This window comes from Chionomys nivalis, chromosome 4 (genome assembly GCF_950005125.1).
Source record: "Chionomys nivalis chromosome 4, mChiNiv1.1, whole genome shotgun sequence".
NCBI classification, from domain to species: domain Eukaryota; kingdom Metazoa; phylum Chordata; class Mammalia; order Rodentia; family Cricetidae; genus Chionomys; species Chionomys nivalis.
This window is the reverse complement of record NC_080089.1, coordinates 94,579,616-94,601,337: the sequence shown is the minus strand read 5'-3', so window position 1 is coordinate 94,601,337 and position 21,722 is coordinate 94,579,616. Positions and strand designations below refer to the sequence as shown.

At 44.2% G+C, this 21,722-nt stretch overlaps 1 protein-coding gene across 1 annotated transcript in view; it reads left to right on the top strand.

The window, feature by feature from the left end:
• Clstn2 (calsyntenin 2) overlaps positions 1-21,722 on the top strand; it is a 578,116-nt gene that overhangs the window by 43,683 nt on the left and 512,711 nt on the right. The gene's annotated exons all lie outside the window — the stretch shown is intronic.

The following is a 21,722-nucleotide window of genomic DNA, read 5'->3' as shown; positions in this document are numbered from 1 at the left end:
CAGCATGGAGATGAAGTTGACACAGTAGGACTCGGAGGTGTTTTCAGTGAACAAATGAACAAATGGATGAACACTTTCCTGTGGCCTTTCTGCAGAGAATGTCCTAATATTCTGCCATGGAGACCCTGGCAGAGTCTGCTGAATTATGGCTGTAGTCACAACAGCTGCCTCTGTCTCAGAGATCCCAGGGCCCAGCATTTTCCCTGAGTTCTGCGGAGGGCTTCTGACCCTCACTTCATGATGTTCCTCAGAGGCACGAGATGGGTCCTAGGACAAGAGATGGAGTCTTGCAGCAAACTAGTATGGCTTTCTCAGAGGGCGTTCAAGTCCAAAGTCTGGAAAAGGCAAAGAATTAAGGTAACATCACCCTTACAGATACAAATCATCGATGCTTCGGAATCCAGCCAAGCCTTAGTTATCAAATACTTTGTCACAATGATTCTAATTGGCCAGGATGCTGATGTTGTGGGAAGGGCCTGGTCTGTTGCTTTGGGAGAGTAGGGGAGGGCAGGAGAATGCCCATACCACGATGTGATGTCTTAGTTTCCTGGTTAGTGCATGCAGCGGGGAAGCTCTTCCTCAGAGCCATTTATATTTTCCATGAATGAATATTAAGGCGAGAATTACTAACATCTGCCACTTAAGGAAGCAGCTGTCGTGTGCAAGGCACTGGACCAGGTGCTGCACACATGGGGTCTCACAGACACCTAAAACAATGCAGGAAGAGACAACAATTCTCCTAAATATACAGTGGGAGAAACTGAGGTGGGTGGGGAGACTTAGACAACTGGCCTGGAGCCATTTTGTCTATAGTAGAACAAGCACTCAAATGAAGTCTGCCTGAGGCTAAAGGACCCATTATTCCATATATGCCCAGAGTGTACTTTTATGGCTTGGTGTGTCGCAGAGACATTTGACCCCCAGCTGGTGCTGTTGCTGCTCTGGGAGGCTGGGGGACATTTTGGATACAAGACTTAGCAAATGTAGTTCCATAGTGGTAGGAGCCTAGTGTTTACCATTGGCTCCACTCTAGTCTTCTACTTCCTGGCCACATTACCAGGCAGCAGCCAGCTCCTAACACCACACCAAGGTCTTTCACTGCCTTGCCTTCTTCACTGTGATGGAATGTACCTTCACACCATCAACTGATACAGTCCTCTCCTCCCCTAGGCTGTTCCGTCAGGTTTTGGTTGCAGCATTGTAAAAGTAACTAAGGCATACACGTAACAAGAGACAGCTACATCAGAAGAATGACAGTAGTGACTTCTCTGGCTCAACTCATATCTGGTACCGTAGATGGAGGCAAACTATTTCACATCGCTCAGGCTCTGCTTCCTTAACTGTGGTATACAGGGGCTGAGCATGCTAAAGGGAGGTTGTCTGTGGATGTTTGTGTGGCTATCATGTGTCTGTGTGCACATGCGCACAAGTATGCATAATGGTAAACCAAAGACATTTGACTCTTCTTGGCAGTCATCCTTTCTAGAAACAAGCATCCATCCTGCCTCTTGGAAGATCTCCAATAATGAAGCACTGTCATTTTCCTTCGGCTCCAGCAAGGTGGCTTCTGGGCGTCCGTTGGGGAGGACAGCAGCCCCTCCAGTTGCAAATGGGAATCAGTGGGTGTCCTAGTTGAGGCTACTGTGCTGTGGTGAAACACTGTGACTAAAGCAACTTGGGGAGGGAATAATTTATTTTAGCTTACACTTCCACGTCATAGCCCCTCTCACTGAAGAGAGTCAGGACAAGAACTCAAACGGCAGGAATCCGGAGGCAGTAGCTGATGCAGAGACCATGGAGAGATGCTGCTTACTGGCTTGCTTCTAGTGGCTTGCTTTGTCTGCTTTCTTATAGAATCCAGGACTACCAGCTCAGGGGTGGCCCCACCCACAATGGACTGGGTCCTGGCGTATTGATTAATAAGTAAGACAATGCCTTATAGCTGGATCTTATGGAGGCATATTTTCAAATGACGTTCCCACCTTTCAGATAACTCTGTGTCAAGATGACACAAATCTAGCCAGCACAGGGGGAGACAGTCCCCCAGCTCACACCCTGCACCTATGCTTGGCAGTATCACTGCTGATGTGCGGGTGAGAATGTGTACAGAGTGATGGTTACTGTTTCAGCCCTGGTCCTTTCTGATCTCTTAGCCATCTATATCTTTCCATCAAAGGGCCAATCAAAAGGCAAGTTGACTGCCAGTCTGAGACGGGTGGTAGAGAGAATCAAGGGGTTGTAGACAGGAGGAAGAAGAAGGAAAAGGCTTTATGTGTATCTTTTGATTCGTCCCCTTAGCTTGTGGTCCTACAAATTCTACTACTCATTACCACACAACTCTATGCTCTTTCTGTTCTTTTGTCTCGGATCGGCTCCAGTAAAGTGTTGGCGTTCATCATAACAGGGTCAGGGTCAGCTTGGGGTTGTTTTCTGATGCAAAATATGATATGGCCCAGACCTCGAACTTGATTTGTAGCTAAGGATGACCTTGACTCCTGGTCCTCCTGCCTCTGCCTCTGGAGAGCAAGGGTTACGTAGATTTTAGACTTGTGCCTTTTTATCCCCACCCATGAATCTTCCAGGAAGCTCTTAGATGAAGTGTTTTGGCATCAGAATAACTGATTGCATGCCAGCACCTTTCTGGACCCCGCCCTATGAAAGTCCTTCCCTTTCTTGATGCTGGCTTCTTGTCAAGCCCGTGTTGCCTGGGGGATGCCTGGTCTGCTGGCCTGGGCATTGTACAAAAGCAGCTGACCGGTACAGGGCAGACTGTATTTGCTTCTCACCCTGGTCAGGGCAGAGGTCAGCCACCTTGTTTTGTCATTTTTACCTGCTGAGATAAATATAGCTTTGGAATTGAAGCTATTTCTTCATCCTCTCTGCTCAGTGTGTACTTAATAGTTCCCTTGCTGGCCGATTTCCTCGGCACAGGGTGACATGGGAGAAACTGATATTTCTCATTTCGACAGTAGGAGGGGACTGGTTCTAAGAAGCCCCCAAATAGCAGCGTCTGCTTCTGAGGAACTCTGTGTCAAGTACAAACATCAGAGGACATCAGAGAAAGGCCTCTTGCAGCATAGACAAGGAAACAGAAGGGACACTTTGTCTTAACTGAACCAGGAACAGAAAACAAAAACGAAAACAAAAACAAAAAAACAAGGGATCCTGAACTCATCTCTTCAAGAGTTTAAAAAAAATTGAATTCAACAAACCAAGTGCCTGCTGGTGCTGAGTGCTGTGTTTTCCTCAGTCTTGCTGATGATGAAACCCTTTTATCAGGGGAGGCCTTGTTTTTAGATGTTGCCATGGGGATTGTATCTCCATCCTCACTAAGAACTCCCCAAGAGGGGGTGCATGGGGCAGAGGCAGGTGGGAGAGCAAGGGTGGAAACTTCCTGTTGAGTGCTCCAGGCTTGGCATTGTTACACCAACCAGGCTTGTGTGCTGAGGGAGTATCTAGGAAGCCAAAAAGACAGACCAAGATGGGTATTGAGTTTGAAGCATATAAAACGTTGTCAGAGAAGAGTAACTGTAGCCCTCTCTAGGGCACAGCTCTGATTAATGTGCTATCATCATAGTGGCATTCACTGAATAGTGAGCTGATCAAAATGGGATGTGGCTGACTTTGCTCTTTCCTGGGAGGTGGGGGCAGTGTGTGTGTGTGTGTGTGTGTGTGTGTATGTACTCTATGTGTGTGTGCGTGTGTGTCCATGTGTCTCTGTATATCTGTCTGTCTCTGTATATCTGTGTGTATGCACATGTGCATGTATGTGTTTCTATGTATTTGAATCTGTCTGTGTGCGTGTGTCTGTGTGCGTGTGTCTGTGTGTGCCTGTATCTGTGTGTGTGTGTGTGTGTCTGCGTATATGTTCATGAGCATGCATACACACTAGTCATCTTACTGTTACTGGAACAAAATGCCTGAAACAATGCACTTAAAAAAAAGAGGGGTGTTTGGGGCTCACACTTTCAGAGAGAGCATGGTCAGGCCCCACTGTGGCCTGTGGCGAGGCAGCACATCCTGGCACGGAGCATGTGGTAGGGTAATTTTCTCATCTCATGATGGCCAAGAAACAAAAGGGTGGGGGGAGTGCCCAGAATTCCTTCAAGTACACTCTGCCCACGACCTCACTTTCTCGGATTAAAGGTCTTCTCCATCTGAAGGATTTCACCACTTGCTAGTCTCTCCACAGGCTGATGACCAAGCCTTAAACCTATGAGCATTCAACATTTAAGAACCAAATCCTAACAGGAGGACAGAGAGCATGAATTAAGTGTCCATCTTTACAAGCAGGAAATAGACAAGGTGGTGGAGACTGCGGCATAAGATGCCGTTTAGTGCTATGGAGGTCAGGGAAGAGTGAACTGGAACAGTTGTGCTCTTGCACTTGAGAAGTGGGAAATGGAACAGAGAGGGAACTCAGGATGACTGGGGCATTTTTTTGGAAACAAACTGTCTAGAGCCATGTGATTCTTCTAACAATATCCATGTACAGATTTGATAAAAGAGTAATAACAACCAGTATAAAAAGGTAAACCCTGAAGGCATATATACACCAAAAACAGAAACAGATTCAGCAGGTAGTATTAATACATTGATGCATCCATATATATATATATATATATATATATATATATATATATATATATGCATGTAACAATAATAGTCAAAGAAAAGATGCCATTAATGTTAATGGAGGTGGAACACAGAAGGAGAAACTGAAGGGAGAAAGGGGGAAATGATGGAATTATATTTTAATTGAAATGGATAGAAGTAAAAAGTTTAAAACATAGTCATAAGTGTAAGAAAAAAATATTAAAAGTGTCATTCCTAGTGGCTTCCCTTGCTAATGTCCCCATGCTGGGGATGCAGGTCTATGTAACTCTGGGCACTGGACCTTCTGCCATCCGAGGCCACTGTCCTAGGGACTGCTTATCTGCTACACAGAGCCAGGACTCCGGGGAGTTTCTTTGGTGACCCTGGGCTCCGAGCCTGTCCGTGAACACTCTGAATTTTCAGAAGCCAGAGTCCCAAGGCTCTGTCACCTGCCATGGAAATTGCCCAGGGTGAATTTGGGGCAACTCTTTGTCTTTTATTTTTATATTTCCTTGTTCCTGGAACTCAAAATAACCTTGGTTCATTTTGGTTTCTTTTTTGGCAGAGTGGGTTCCTAGGCAAAGCTCTCGGGGCTTCCTGCTTGGTTGTGGGGACTTCTTTCTTTACTGTTAGGAAATCAAGATCTGCTTTCTTCACATTACCACCACCACCACCACCACCACCTCTGCCTCCACCATCACCATCACCGTCAGCCTATCATTTGTGTTCCAAAACTAAGCTATCAGCTTTCTCTTTTCTGGCTTCCTTTCCAACTCAGTGGTCCTGATCCCAGTAAATGGTATTTGAATGAATCTAATTCAAGCCATTGTATTATTGTAGTCATTTTTTTTCTTGCTCTACATTATACCCAAGGGTATGCTATGAATTTTGCTTCCATCTATATCTGGAGTCTCTCCACTTCTCAGCTAGTATTGTCAACACTCTGCTCAGCTGACCTAAATGACCACACTGACCTCCAGTCAGTCTCTTTGTTCCAACCGGTGTCGTCATTGCCCCCAACACACAGACACACAGTAAAACACACACACTACACACAGAGACACACAATAAAACACACACACACACACACACACTGGTATTGCAGAACTTAGAGCTCTGCTCCCTTTCCAGTGAGCTCCAAGTCAAGCCTGTGGTCCTCCCAGTGAGGGGCATCCCTTTGCAAGACTGGCCTAGCTCTCTGATTCCATTTCCCATCATCCCCTCCCTAGCTCCTCTGCTCTATCCATACCTTTCCTCTTGCAAATCCCTTGGCACACCAAGCTTGTTCGTGCCTTAAATCTTTACAGTTGCCTCTTACCCAACTCTAGACAACCAGATGCTTTCCCCTTTGTTTCATATGGGTCTCTTCTTACATGGAAAGTCATCGGAAAGGTTGATTATATGTAAGCTCATCATGGGGGTATCACATTAAAGACATGCCTTCCTGTACATCAGTGTCTGTCCCCCTTTCTGTCTTATGTATCTTCATAGTACTTTTTATTTATATTCTTCTGTATCTATCTATCTGTGCGTCATCCTGAGTGGACTTTGATCTCAGGACAACCATGGTCATTTGGACCCTCTGACTTATCCACAGCCCCAGAACAGAGCCACCTCAGTAAGCACTTAGTAGGCACTTGTTGAATACATTATATACCCAGTGTGAGCAGAGCTTTTTCAAGCATCGTAGGACATCCAGACTTGGGACTCTGGCTTGCTTCAAGTCAGTGATTGATGCTGAATGCCACACTGGCTTCTATAATGCACCGTGGAGATGGGCTATGCCATCTTGTTCTCTCCCTTGGAATTCTCATCTTGTTGGCTGGAATAAATGGTGTGTTGTGTTATGGGGTGTGTGACAGAGAATTCCCTGCAGTTAGGGATTTATGTGTAGGTCTGATTGGGCAAAGCAGAGCTGTCTCTGTTGATGGGTCATCTGCACAATGGTGGGCATTGCTGATGGCTCTCAAAGGCATCATCTCTTTTCTCTCACCTTTTTGGGAAAATGTCATTTCCTCAACTGACTTTTTGAGAAGATTTAGCTATGCACTTGGGAAGTAATGCAGCCCCCATTCCCAAATTGCCCTCTTTGTTAAGTGATATTTAACAAAACCTTTTGGAGTATGATTGCCTTCTTAGTTCTGTTTTAGTCTGTGGGGAGCCAGGTGGAAGATTGGCCCTAGGTTTATGCCTCCTCATAGGGGCTAGTGTGAGTCATATAAAAGAGCACACGTCTACTTGGGGGCAAAGGTGCCCTTTGGAAACACTGGCTCTGTGTAGCTTTTATCAGTCTGCATTTCAAGATGACTGTGCCAAGCCCCCATTACGTTGACTTTCTTCTTCACCAAATGGAAAGCCAGACATTAATTAAATGTCAATGACTATTCCTGCTAGTTCAATTTTCTGGTTCTATCTAATTAGATATAAATGGTGAGAGAGGTTAAGGCAGACTAAATCAAAGGAACAAAAAGGGTTCGGGCTTCCAAACTGTGTCCTTGCATTTGCTAAATCAATTTCAATTAGCTACCTAAAGCCTTTCGCTTGGCTTCCTTGTGAAGCAAGATGGTTGCTTTTTGGAGAGAATCTTGGCTGTTCTCAGCCACACACATTGGCTTTGGCCACGTGTAGCCCTGAGAGTTCCTTCCCTTGGGTTCACACTGGACAGAAAGCAGTTAAAAGGTGAGTTTGGAGCTCAGGAGTCCCAGAAACCTAAGGCAATTCTGCTTTCAGACTGCTCCGTTCTGCCCCTCATTCTCTTACAGACCCCAAGCTTAGTTGTGGCTGGGTTAGAGGGCTGCTGTGATCTGTACGCTCTCCTCTCTTTCTTGGCAAAGCAAAAAAGATAGCCCTGGGAGATGGGAGCTTGCCAATTCATCCAATAAGATTCATTTGCTGTCCAGAAGAAGCCAAATTCACTGCGGGCAGAATTTCCTAACTGAATTAAGTATTCATCAGCAAATTAAGACATATCACAACTTGAACATATTTAATCTCTAATCCCAAGTGCACCCAATTCTAAAACTTTCTGGGCTAGAACATGACACTGTAAGTAGAAAAAATTTAGAAAATTATGACTTGGTTTTCTAGACAAAATTATTTTCAAAATGTTGTATGAAATTAGCATCATGCTATGTGCAGAAAGTGTATGTAGAACTTAAATGAAAACCATGTTTAGACCTGGGTCTTCTATCTAAGATTCCTTATTATGTATATACAAGTACTCTGTCAGCCTAAAGAAGCCAAATCTGGAGCACATCTGGTCCGAAACATTTGTATAAGGAATACTGTGCTGTAGTCCTTGTCACTTTGCCTGTTTGTTTTGGGTTGAATTTTTATGTTTTCAAATATTATCAATTTTATTTTTAGACAAATTGGCCAAATAAACCTAAATTTGTTTTCAGTTCCAAAGTGCTCATATATTTCAAAGTGGTTATGATATCTTTGGAATTAAGGTACCTCTAAGGGGTTTTCCATTCTACTGACAATTCTATTGTTGATGGTTGGGGAGTCCAGTGTTTTGAGACCACTTAGAGATAGTTCTTTATTTAATAGCAGTCAAAAATGAACAATGTTCACGAATCAGACAATCCTACCAGATCCAAGAGTCCGTCCTCCCCAGGGGTAGGGCTCAGAGACCCCCTCTATGAGAAAAACTCCAGCCATGGTTTTCCTCAGTCATTGCTAAAATTAGTGAGTGGAAAGTCACTTTATGACAGAAACCAACTTTTGTGGCAGCCAGTGAAGAATAAATGTGCACATAACACAGATAATATAGAAAAATCTCATTCCAGACTCAATAAAAATGAGCAGGATCTAGACATGAAGCAAGGAATATTGAAATAAGTGGGCTCTTGTTAATACTGGGCAAGCGGTAGCCATTTGTTCAAACCAGATATGTGTTGGTGTACGTGTGTGTGTTGGGGGGGATGGATGCCTGTTAGCCTGTCCCTCTCTGGTTTAGGGCTTCTTAAAGAGTAATACTCAAAATAGTCACCAATGTTAGAAAGAAAGCAACAAATGAACACTTCAGAGATTCAGTCTTTCTTGTACAGAATTAGCCTCAGACTGAGTACTTTTCCTTCATTTTCTGCAGTTTGCTCTGGTCTGTCCACAGTTTTTGTCGTAAACTTGATTTTATTTCCCTCCCCCGATACCTTTAATAAGCAGTTGCTCATGTGGAAATCTGTTTATAGACACACTGGACTGCTTGCTGCATATTCTCTCTTATTTAGGGATCCTGACTTTGAATCTTCAGATTTGCATGCTTAAATTGGAGTCCTTGCAGATGCTAGGAAACCAGAAAAGGTCCATGGGGGAATTTTAAGGGAGCAGGGTATTAGAATACAGGTGGCCTGAAGAGAGGAAGGAGAATGACGTAAGTGGGGAGAGTGGAAGGGCAGAGCAGAAAAATGGGTGTGTGGAGGAATAGCCAATACTAAAGATCACTGAAAAGCCCATTAAACCTGCTATAAATGTATGTAGAAAGAGTTCAAATGGAGTTTTTCTATACTGGAGGGTTAATGCCTCTTTGAGGTATCAAAGGCTATCAAACAAAAGCCCAGTGTCAAGTGTGGGTTACCACCATTAGCATTGTTGGCATTGGGGTCAACAATATAGACTATTGCCATTGTTCTTGGTGTCCCACCAGAGCTTGATGGCAAGTCCTTATCGCAAAAGACACCAAGGCGCACATTCTTGAATCACGGGACATGGAGAACTCAAGCTGGTACTGGCTTGGAAACCTCTCCCTACTGGCAGGGAGAGGTTTGAAAGTTCTCATGGAGACTGTTGGGGAAGTAAAGCCATCAATTGTCTTACCCATCTACGAACCCTAGGAGCTACAATAATGAGTGTCCTGGCAAGGTATGACCATTGGTGCTTTAGTGGGATGAATGCTATGGGAGGAATAGATTGCTTTCTGATAGGATTTAAGGTCCAGTGCACAATATGGAACTCACACCAACTATCGTTAACTGGGATGAGCACCTGTGAGTGTATAGGTCATAGCCCCTACGGGAGAACCGGCTAGTATTGTTTTGCTAAAAGGACAAAATATCAAACTGTCCTCTACTTATCTTTATACTAATAGATGAATGCACCGCTTAGCGCTCAGCCCTCCTCAGAGAAGCCTCTTTTGGCAATTAATACAGAAACCCCCAGCTGGTCAAAGCATAGAAAGTAAGAAGCTATGGAATAATCAGCCCCATCTGAGACGTCTGCATCACACTCCCTCAAAGTTAAGGGACCATCACAGAAGAAAGGGCAGAAAGATTGTCATAGCCACAGGTTGTCAAAGACTAGCCTGAAGCACTGGCAGGGTCATTGTACTCATGAGTCACAGGGGCTGGGTTTCCAATGCACAAGACCTGTACATGACCAAGCCGGTCAAAAACCCAGTAGGAATGGGAGATGGCCTCAAAAAGCCCCACCCTTAGAATTGGCAGCTGATGGGTGCTAGCGGAGGGGAGGAATCAGTTTTCCTCAGGGATGTGGCTCCTGATGGACTGTCCCATGCTCCAGCGGCTAACCTAAGTCCATGCACATATGAGCAGCATAATCTGGACGCGGTGAGCTCAAAAAGAGTACTTGAAGTTGGGAGCGAGGCATGGTGAGGGGATGTCCTGGGAGGGGTTGGAAGGAAGGAAATCGGTGATACATTTTATGAAAACACTGTATTTATGTATGGAATTCTCAAGGAACAATAAAATATACTTATAAAATTATGGGCATGATGCTCTTTATTTGGAACATAATCCGTGTGGACAGAAATCTTAATTAGGAAGGAAGTGCTAAGCTGTGAGTTTTGTCTGAGGAAATCTACCTGTAGCACCCCTCAGAGGGCCTTGCCCTTAGCTCAGCATTAGAGCTGTGTTTATGTATTCTGTCCAAGTCCGTTTGGAAGTAATCCCATTTAACCAACTGCTGTGAGACTCATGCGCCCTTATAGTAGGGGATAGAAGAAATATTTCATGTTTCAGAGACACCATTGGAGTCTACAAAATTGTATGTATAGAATGTTTTATTTAAAAAATGAACATATATTAAATACAATGTGGATCTAAATTTTCTGGTGAATCAAAATGTATCTTTCACTATTCTGCTGTAGAGCAGTCAGCTATGTAATAATTTAATATATCGTTTTTTAACATAATTAAAAATCGACATTGTAGGTATTATGCTTGATGCTTTGGTTTTAGTAATGTTCTGCATTCCGAGTGTGGACTTGCCCAGTCAATAGTATGCTATTAGCTTTGTACATTTTTCATAACGTGAAATTTAAATCCAACTGTCAAATGCTTCTAAAAGGCATACATCAACTGATTCTCTTACTTAATCATTTGTAATTTGATTCAACCTTCCGAAATGATCTTTCTTCATTACATTTATTTTTTTTTTATCCCCTCTGGAGTCTTCTAATGGGACCAAGGGTAAAGCTTATTGATGTCAGCTTACAAATTGACCACTCTTTCTGTTCGGCCAAGCAATGGCTTATTATATCTGAAATAATGGCGTTTGTGAAAAGATTCGTCGTGGAAGAGGGGACCTGAGGAAGTTAGTGGGTATGTTTGGGAAGGCAGTGGACTCAAATGATTGCAGGTACTATTGACTGATAACCAGAGGGACAGGTCAGGTCCAGGCATTGGCAAGAGCTTCGGTCCTGGCTGCAGGAACTCTTTTCTGGGATGAATCAGCTGAGCTGCTGCCTGCCCTGGCATGTTAGAGATTCTAGCATCTTCTTGTTCAGCACTGCAGCTTCAGTAATACGCCTACTTCCGTGTGGCCAGTGCAACCAAGAAACCGCATTTAATAACTTAAGTTGGAATAGCCTGTTGGGCACTGTGGACTTCAGCTGTATTGTGCCAGTGTTCCTGGATCGTAGCTGTTGCTGGCATTCTTCAGCACTTGACATCTTTCCAAGGTACTTAGCGTTTCTCACCTCAAGACAGCCTTCCTTTGGAGGTAGATGGCTGTGTTTTCTTCTGTGATACTATTGATGGAAGATGGTTCACGTTTGCAGGGTTTGCCTAGGTCTCTGAGAATAGAGCTGTAATTTTATAGAGCAAATTCCAGGATGTATTGACAAGTTGAAAGTAAATGAGTATGTGCACACAAAGGCTTCTGTTGTAAATCATCGCTGTGATTATTCATAATAACTGATATCCTTTCCTGCACGCTTTGTGTGGTAGCAGGCACTGTGCTCGATTTGCTTACTAATTTTGTACCTTAGCTCTTGAGAATGAAGCCCTTTGCTCAATAGAAGAGACAGACTAGGCCTTCTGATTTTTGGGCATCTGCACTTCTCCAGGCAGCCTTCAACTCCCAGGCCCGACCTAGGCCAGCATGTCATTGAGTGAATGGGAGGGGCTTGTTCAACCCGGCCACCTCACCTTGTGGTGTATCTTAGTACTCCTTGTACTAATGTCTAGTCCTAGGGACTATGGCTTTTCCTCTCTTGTAACTCCTTCAAGGACAGAGTACTGCTCAGAGCCCGTATTCAGTTCTTTCCTGTTGCTTGTGATGGGGTTCCCCCCAGACCTTTATATAATGCAAAATTATGCATTCTGTACTGCTTGGTGATAGTCAGCCATGCTGAAAGCTGAGGGTTGCATGTGTTTTTCTGGTATGCCACGGCAGTGTGTCTCCTGTGGCTTGCCTTTGTTCCAGCGCCAGGGCTGGTGGGAGGATCCACTATTCACCCGGGGCTGGCTGCGGGGTGGTATTCACAGACCATATTTGAAAGTGGGAAAAGAAGCCTAAGAGCCAGCATTGCCTTGAGGGCTGGGTGTCTACAGAAAGTAAACTTCTTGCTTATGCCCAGCATCTGCCCTTACACACCCTCCTTGACTTATGCATGATCATAACACACACTATCTAGCTCGATGCCATTTAAAAATGTTCCCCTTGGCATCTTAATCCTAAGAAGAAAATCACCCTTAGTGATGTAGTTCTGCTGACTACTGCAAAGTCAGGTGGTTTTGAAAGTCCAATTAATTCAAACTGGAAGGCAAACTTCTTTCCCCTTTTTGGCTTGTGTAGTTTGGAAAGATAATGAGTGATGATCCGCCTGGTTCTGGGCTCCCAAACTGCTGGTGGCAATGTCCTTTGGAAGGATGCAGACAATGATTTCCACATATTCTTCTCCTGCATCTGTTAAGTGAAGCAATGAGAACTTACCATGAGGAAATAATATTAGAACGGGCAGGAAAGTATTAAAAATATAAACCGTTTCATATTCATAACAGCAAAAGTGGAAGGCAAATAAAGTCACCAAAAATTGATTGCCCTGTTTTCATGTAACCAACTTCTCTCCCATCTCTTTCAAAAAGCCACCACCTTGGGCTGGAGAAATGGCTCAGTGGTTAAGAGCACTGACTGCTCTTCCAGAGGTCCTGAGTTCAATTCCCAGCAACCACATGGTGGCTCACAGCCATCTATAATGAGACCCAGCGCCCCCTTCTGGCATTCAAGCACACATGGAAGGAATGCTGTACACATAACAAATAAATAAATCTTAAAAAAAAAAAAGCCACCACCTTATATCTCTGGTTTGGTTCTTACATTTAATAGGCAAGGATATATTGAATTAAAGAGTTAAAGATTTTCTTAGTCTTTTTTTCCAGTGAGAAAATAAAATACGGAAAGTGCACTGGCAGAGGTGTTTCTTCACTCAAGTCGGTCGGATCTTCAGGCCTGCTGTCACCATTGGCCTTGACTGTCCTGCTGAGATCTGCGGAGGGACTGATGCGTGTGCCCTTTTGCATCTCTGATGACAACAGTTTTGTCACCAACCTTCTAGGGAGTGCAGACTATGAGTTGCAGGAACTGAAACAATATTAGCAGGATGCTTTAGATTTCCTTCTAGAAAGTTTGTATCCCCTGCGTGCTGCCGTTGTTCCTCCAAACTACAGTGGAAAGTGGGTTCAGGGGCAATAGTTCTCAGAGGAAAGGAGGGACCAACCCGAGTTCTTAGAAACAGAAAGACCAGAATCTTTTTCCAGTGTTAGAAGCCCAGAACTAGGTGGTTCTTCACTTTCCTAGTTGAGTCAGCATGATAAAAGTGGCTTCTAATGGCACTTTAATGGGAATGCTGTTCTCCAAAGCTACGGATTTGCCCAAGGACGGGCAGAGCTGATGAAGGAGCTCTTACTGTCCTCAGTGCACCTGCCAACTAGAGTTTCAAACACTTCCTTTGCCTAATTAGGCCTAATTAGACTGACTCTTCCTTTATATTTCAGGCATTGAAAACAAAACAAAAACCAAGCAAACAACAACAAAAAAAGAATGAAAGAAAAATAAGTTACACGATTTTCCAAAATCAGGCAAGTTTTAGATGTTTGGACTCAACAAGGGCAAATATAAAGAGACTCTTCAAATATGGTGACCCGTAGCCACACAGTCCACAGTATCAATGGAGCATCAGCTACATCACATGCTATTTGGCAAATGAGTATTTTCAAAAGTTGTGTTCTGGGTGTGCAGTTGCTCTGGTGAGACCCAGGATGAATAAAACCTACTATGGATGGTACAGACTTCACAGGGGAGACGAGGAAGAGAACAGACACCTGCAGGCCATGTGCTCACTGTGGAGGGCACCAGACTGGTCTACAGAGTTAGCGCAGGCTAGCTTCCCAGAGACGCAGCTTGATACTTGGTAGGGGGATGAGGATTGGAAAGATGTTCTAGCAGAGAGTCACCAAGGGATGCCAGAGAGCTTGCCTGCTTTGTGCTCTGATTTGTATTGTTCAGTCAGTCTTTATAGCAGCAGATAAGAGAGGCTGAGAGCCAAATGTTGCAGGTGAGGCATGGTTATAGGTGGGGCCATGATTCTCTGGGCTTCTTGTTCTGCTGCTGTAATGCCTATGGAAGTGTCCCCCTCTTTGCCTCGGGTCAGGCCTCACACACACCTTTGTATCTATCTACCCAAGGCTCTTTTCCTGCACGGCAGGAGTGGGGTGCCTATCCCAGGCCAAAGCTTTGTTTCCTTCTTTGATCACTCTGGTCTCTAGTTTCTTATTGGCTAATTCTTACATCTTAATTTAACCCATTTCTATTCATCTGTTTATTGCCACGTAACTGTGGCTTACTGGCAAGATTCTAACCAGCGTCCATCTCAGGCAGAAGATCCATGGCTTCTCTCTGACTCTGCCCTTCTTCCCAGCATTCAGTTCTGTCTTCTCTGCCTACCTAAGTCCTGCCCTATCAGGCCCAAAGCAGTTTCTTTATTCATTAACCAATGAAAGCAAGACATGAACAGAAGAACCTTCTAGACCAGGTCTGATGCTTGAGGACAGCTGTGGTCTGGTCTGCCTGCCTTCCTGACTTCCAGTCACCCCTGTGTGAGTTTCTTCTCCCACTGACGGAGAACCCACTGTTCCTACAAAGCTTGAACCCATTACCCCCATATGGTTCACCTTGCTCTCTGATTCTCCTTACCTCTGGCTAATGCTAAGGACACATTAGCCGGCCTTCCTTTACCTTAAGTGATGTCTCACTTCTGTCCCTGAAGAGTTGGGCACTCTCCAATTCTTTATGTCTAAAAGGGGAACGTGACAATCAGCTATGTGCTTTCCCTAACTGCATCTGGAGCGCTAACAAGTCACAAACTCTCTCCTCATTTCTGTACTTGGTAAATCTGCCTTCAGAGTACCATGGAAGGCCTCTCTTCCCCTTCCTGTCAGTCCATGGAGCTCCTGAATTGCTTCCTTTCTGAAAAACCCTTTCTAGCAGCAATGTAATCCGTGTGAAATTGAATTAGTAGATTCAAAAGGTATGATGTGAAGGTTCTAAAAGTGTCACTTCGTGCAGAAAATTGGAAACAATATGATCCATTTTTTTTTAATAAACTATATGATTTCAAAGCCGAAGAGCTGAACTACGAGCTACACTTAGCCTTGAACTGGTAACAGTCAGTGTCCACATTCAGAGAAGCCCTGTGTTGCTTGCAAGCAAGTCAACTTTGGTAACCTTTGTGTTGTTATTTTAATATTACTATTATTATAATTGGAAATCTTTTTTATACCCCGTAACAGTGCCATCTAAATGTTCACTAAGGAGCAGTACTAGTATTAAATATTGAACCCCAAATGCCAATAAGTTTGGTCCAGAAGGTAAAGCTGATAATAACCACAAAGAAGCCAGCTACCTGTCATGATCCCCTGCATGCAAATGTGGGCTGAAGGACTCCATGGGCTATTAAGGCCAATGCTGATAAAATAAAAAGCAGCTGTCAAAGCAAATATGCAAAATAGCTTGCAGTTTCCGATGCTTCTGTGTTTCACCCTCCTTATTTACCCCAGAGTCCTGAACATACCTGCTTTAAGTTGTCTGATTCTTTCAGAAATGCATCTTTTTGATTAAAATGCAATTGTCCTGCAAGGTCATAGGGCCCACCCAACATGTAAAAGATTCTGCTTTCACTGCCAAGTTTTTAGTATATCAATAGTCATTGCTAAAAGAGATGTCATAGACTCACTACAGACAGACCCAAGGTGGGGATGTTAGAATAAAAACAGAAGATGCGGTATGTCACAGGTAGGTGAAAAAAACATGCCAAATGAGGGGCCCATGATCATGATGGCTTAAGTAACACCTTTTCCCCAACATATTCTGTTGTTGGTATGCACAGTGGCTTTAGAGCGGTATAGGAACAGCTACTTCTATGCTGATAATCACAGTTTTATTTTAATATACTTTGGAGCATAGCTTACACATCAAACTCATGATACACAGTTTTCCTTTAAAATAAAATCACTTCAGTGAACAAAATAGGTCTGTTTAAACAAATGTCTTAAGTAAACAACGGTACAGGTGGTACATTGTCATCGCAGAGATTATGAAAGTATTATGTAAATGATAGACTTTTGGAAGCTGCTGGCTTTAAGTCATTTAGGTAAATACGGGCACTAAAACCTTTCTGAGCACCCATTGCTTTTTGGGGGGCGATATATTGCATAATTGGATATAGTGCTACTTTATATGCAGCTAATTCCAAAGACTAAAACAACCATATCTATTAAATGCTATTTTATTTGATTAATAAAAATGCTAGATTGTTTTAGGATTGAATAAATATAAAATGTTAATTGGATATAAAATGCTTATTTATGTGATCATGGGCATTGCCATAAAACGATAAGACAGCTATTGCTGTTTAATATTGCTTTAATCAGAAGTGCTCTTGGGAAAACTAGAAGACAATAAGCTTCTCCTCACAGTAGCTCCTGAAGAACCAGAGTGATGAGCCCTTGGGACCGAGCAGGGTCACGGGCTGGTGTTAAGCTGCATTTTAGAGGCCAGGTTTCAGTAGGAGGCCACAAGATTGCTGGGTTTAATTGAATATTTATTGAATGGGTACTGTGGGCTCTACTCCCCTGGGTCTCGTGAGGAAGTTAAGTTGCATTGTAGCAGGTGCAAATGACAGAAATCTGATCCAGCCCTGGCGAAAACAGTTTGCAGGGTTGTGTGGTAAAAAGTCTAGGTTTGGAGGGCCTCCCTGACTGTGATTGGTGTTGCCAGTACTTAACCACTTCCACGCCATGGCTCCGTTATTGTTTGCACGGTCTCTCCATGAATGACTTGGCAGCTTGAGATGATCCATTCCATTTGGGGTCTCCCAAGAAGAACTCTCTAGGACAGCTTCGAAGTCAGTCTCAGGACCAAGGATCATCCGCTAGGTTGCTTTATGTGACAACTGGGCTGGGCATGTGGTCACCTGTGTGCAGTGATGATAGAGGATGACTTTCCACAGGATAACAGGAACCCTGCTATCAGAGCTTCACAGGCCATGGGGAAAATGCCAGATGTTTGACAAATGGGCAGCGTGGAGAGGACGGTTTCAGAGGGGCTCACAGCACGGAGGTTTGTGTGAAAGTAAGCTATGAAGAGCTGCAAGTTTGAGCTTTGGGTGCAGTGACTTAGAAGGAGAGGTGAGGCAGAGTCACAGCAGACTCTTCTGAGGAGAAAGCATGACTCCTTCTTGCTGGTGACTGTCTTCTGCTCCTGAAAGATGGTGGCTTCAGGGAATGGTGGCTAAGGCACCTCAGCAGAAGGTCAAGTCTGCTGTGCAAAGTTCACCCATGCTGGAACTCTCCTGGGTACTAGCAGCTTTTGTGCTGTCATTCCTGTGGGCAAAACAGGGTCCTTGACTGCTCACTCGGCAAGTATTTTTTGGGCACATCTTGCATGCATTGCTTATTAATGGAATCAGAGTTCAGCTGCGTCTTTGCTGGTACAATATTTGCTAAGTTTGGTTTAGGAACCAAGTATTCCGTGAGTAGTCAGGGGAGGATCAGCCAAGAGGAGTAAGTGTCTATTCTGGGGAAGAAGTCAAAGGAAAAGATGCATGAGCCTTAAAGAAGAGCAGGCTCTTGGAGATGCTGAGACTTGAGGTGCAAAGCCTGCGAAGTGGAAGGATGTCTTTTAAACTAACCTCTATCTTTTTTACTTTTCTTTTTTCTTTCTTGTCTTCTTCCTTAACTTCACCGAAGGAGACCAGGTTTCTCTTGAGAGGTGTTTCGAGGCATGGCAATTCTACCAGGGCTCAGGACTACGTGTGGTTGGGAAGGGCTTCCAATCACTCCTTTCCTATTTACCCTGCTGCTGTATTTATGGAGTTCGTGTGCTGGTTTAGGTCCTCTTCCTTCTTCCTATGGGCATGAAAGGGAGTTCATCAAGCTGGTTGTATAGTCCTGTCTCTCTTCCTAAACCCATTTTCAATAAGGGAGAAGGTGCCCCAGTATCTGTGGTTGGAGCACCATGGATGTCAGGGGCATAAATTTTCCTTCCTTCAACATCCATGGGAAGGTCCAGCCTGGTCTTTTCTCTTAACCTCCTATTTGTAAAGGATCACCAGATGGGCCGTTTAGGTCAAACTCTTTCATTCTTTGGCCTGGTAGTCTATCTCATTGTCTTTCAGCCTCAGAAGTTTCAGTATATTACTATTCTCGTGTGGCCCGTGCCTTCCAACCCCGCTTACATTAACAGACCTCTGCACTCGGGGTTACTTGGGTAACCCCTTTTCTTCTTATTATCCTGCTGCTTCCTTCTCTAGATCCCACAATGAAAAAGAGGGACAAACATTGCTCAGTTTCTATAGTAGGCCTAAGGCTCAAAGCACTTTGGTTTTGAAGCAAAAGCAAGAGTCACACATCCATGGGGTGACGCCTTTCTCTCCTTAGCATTTGCAGGATCATAATTCTGAGCAGTAGCGCAGGCTTAGACAAGTGGTGGCCTGGGAGCTGCTGATTTGGGCCATGCCTTCTGGTTTGCTCTGGCCTCATCTGTTAGGCAGGGCCCTGTCTGCTAGGAACATTCTGGGAAAGTGGCAGAGGAATCCCATTTCCTCCTGAGCTCTCCACATCCAATTTTCCCTCAGGGACCCCAAATGACCCCGTCACCCATGAAGAGAGATATTTCTTTGGGAAATTGGTTTCCATTTTCAGCCTCCACACCTCATGGCATAGCATATTTCCCACATGTCAACTTAAATATGCTGTCGTCTATCCTCCTCTCTTCATACTTTCGAGAACCAGTGTGGGTAGACAGGGAGCCCCGTATGGCAAGGAGTGCCCAGGGCTCTCTCAAGCAGGAACCATATGGTGGCCTCACGGTGCATCCTATTTTCTCAGCCCACTCTTCTCTTTCCTTGCCTGGGCTCCCTAAGTGTTTCTTCTCTAGCTAGTCTGCACTCTTGGAAACCCCAGCCCAGCCTCCGTGTGCAGCTCTCTCTCATGTTCGGATGCATCATGCAGTGTGACTATGAGTTGGGGAGGAGTTGGACTTTAACACACCCATTGTTTTATCAGCCAGGGTCATGGCAGTGGAAAGTGACTGCACTGTTAGGAGGGTTGTGCATCCCCCTGCTTACCCTTGAAGGGGGAGGGAGACCCTCTAGCTACAGGTTCAACTTGCAGCCCCGCAGACAGTAGACAGGGGTTACCTCGATGGCATTGTTGTACTGTATTTTATTGGAACTTAGATGAACCTGGATCCAGAACAGTTCTTTGAAGGATATGCTACTCTCGTGAACCCTTTGTTATTTACTAAATAAATCCTTCTGGACACACAAACTCAAGCCAAGAGTACTAGCAGGAAGTTTCCTTCCATGCACGTGGACCGTCTCCTTCCGATGCATCATGTCTATGACTGATTCTGAAGGTTATCATTATGGTATACCCTTGTATAAAAGAAGCTTTAGCACACATAACAAACACCCTAGCCTCGGATTGCTTGTTTTTCTTTGAATTGAACTTTATAGAAAGTTTCTTATTGGATCCTGTCTTCTGGATGTGTTTCCTGGTAGTGTTAAGACGTTGCTGTGTGCAATTGTATAACTCTCCAGTATGTAACATGAGCACTGCATTTGTCCATTCTGCTGCTGGTGGTCCTTCACACAGGTGGTGGTACATACTTATCGGATAATGTCATTGTTTCTCAAGGCATTTGCATCATTTTATTCTCTACCTGGCAGTATATAAGATATCAACGGTAAACTACATTCTCCCAAATACTAAGTATTGTCAAACTTTTTTAAAAAGTTTTTTAAAATTTATTTTTTGTGTCTTTCACATCATGCATCTCCATCCCATTTATTTCCTATCCTTTCATATCTACCTTCTGCCCTTGCAACCTCCCTCACCACCAAATAAAATAATATAAACTCTAAGAGAAAAAAAAGGGGGAAAGAGGGAAAAAAATCTCGTCATGGAAGCTGTAATGTGACACTGAGTCATGTAGTAAAACACTTGTATCTGTATATCTTTACTTCAGGTGTTCATTGCAGAGTCATTGGTTTGGCCTGTTGCATCTGGTTTCTGCTACATTTCTGATGCTGGGCCCTCACTGGGACTCCTCTTGGAGATCCTGTTGTTGTCTTGTGTCACAGAAACCCTGCAGCTTTGGGTCTGCAGGACCTGTCCCTTCCTGTGCACAGAGCTGGCTCACTTGTGCCCCTGTCTACAGGGTCAACTCTACTGTACTGCCCAGGCAAGGTGCAGGGCCTGTTTGCCGAGTGCTACATACAGATGGTGAGGGGTTTAGGTCAGTTCCCCCACCTGCTGCATGTGTCAAGGGGCGAAGAGAGGATTTCATATTTTATTGGTTGAGTGAATTCATCATGAAGCCTCGGGATTGTGGCATTTTAGCCTCCTTGTTGCTCCAGTGGCTTAGTGTTTCTTTATGTTATGGCATATCTTCCTCTGCTATAAAAATGTTATATCTGGTGCTAATTTTCTGTTGTGTGGTTTGTATTTTCACACACACATTCTCTCTCTCTCTCTCCACACACACACACACACACACACACACACACACACACACACACACTTTTTAGCTATTGTTCTGTGTAGCTTCTCTTTTATTGCAATCATATTTTGATGAACACAATTTTTTAGCTTTAATGAAGTACAGCCTATGGCTTCTGGTGATGAGGTCTGTAAAGTGAAGAGTTTAGCATTGGGTGTAAGCTGCAAGGTCAGAACTCAGTAAGGACCCAAGTAGGTCCAGGCCACGCCATTGAGGATCTCCTCTTCCTTCCAACTTTAGGAACAGTGTGACCTTCCTCACTGTGGTCCTGGTGCCTGCTCTGGCCTGGATCTGAATTAGAAGCTGACAACATCATTTGCTAGGGTGATGTCCTTATATTCTTGTCACATGCAGGGCTACACAAAATCTCAGTAGGTTTCTGGAAACCTTGAGGCAAAGTTTAAAATGAGTTACTTCTAATGATAAGAGTATCAGACCTAGCCTTCCTTTCCTGTGTGTGTGTGTGTCCTGAACCTTTCAATAATCCCATATGTCTGCCTATCTGCAAGGCTGGCCTAGCATGGGGACAGGGATATTGTTGGTGCCAAGCCTTAGGGAAAATGCTGACTTCAGGCATCAGAACTTGGGCAGTCTCTGGGTGATGACCTGAGGAGTTTGAAGTTTCTAATTCTGACCCTTGGAGAACCTGGAGATGGGAACAAGCTTCCTGAGCTTGGATACCCTGGCTCTGTAAAGCTATGTCTATGCTTTGGATAGACTCTTGATTCCCTGCTTGTCTAGAGTTGGTGAAGCAGACGTGGGACCCTCAGACTCGACAGATGACAGGAACTAGCTAGCTAGCATTTGAGGGAAACCCCAATAAG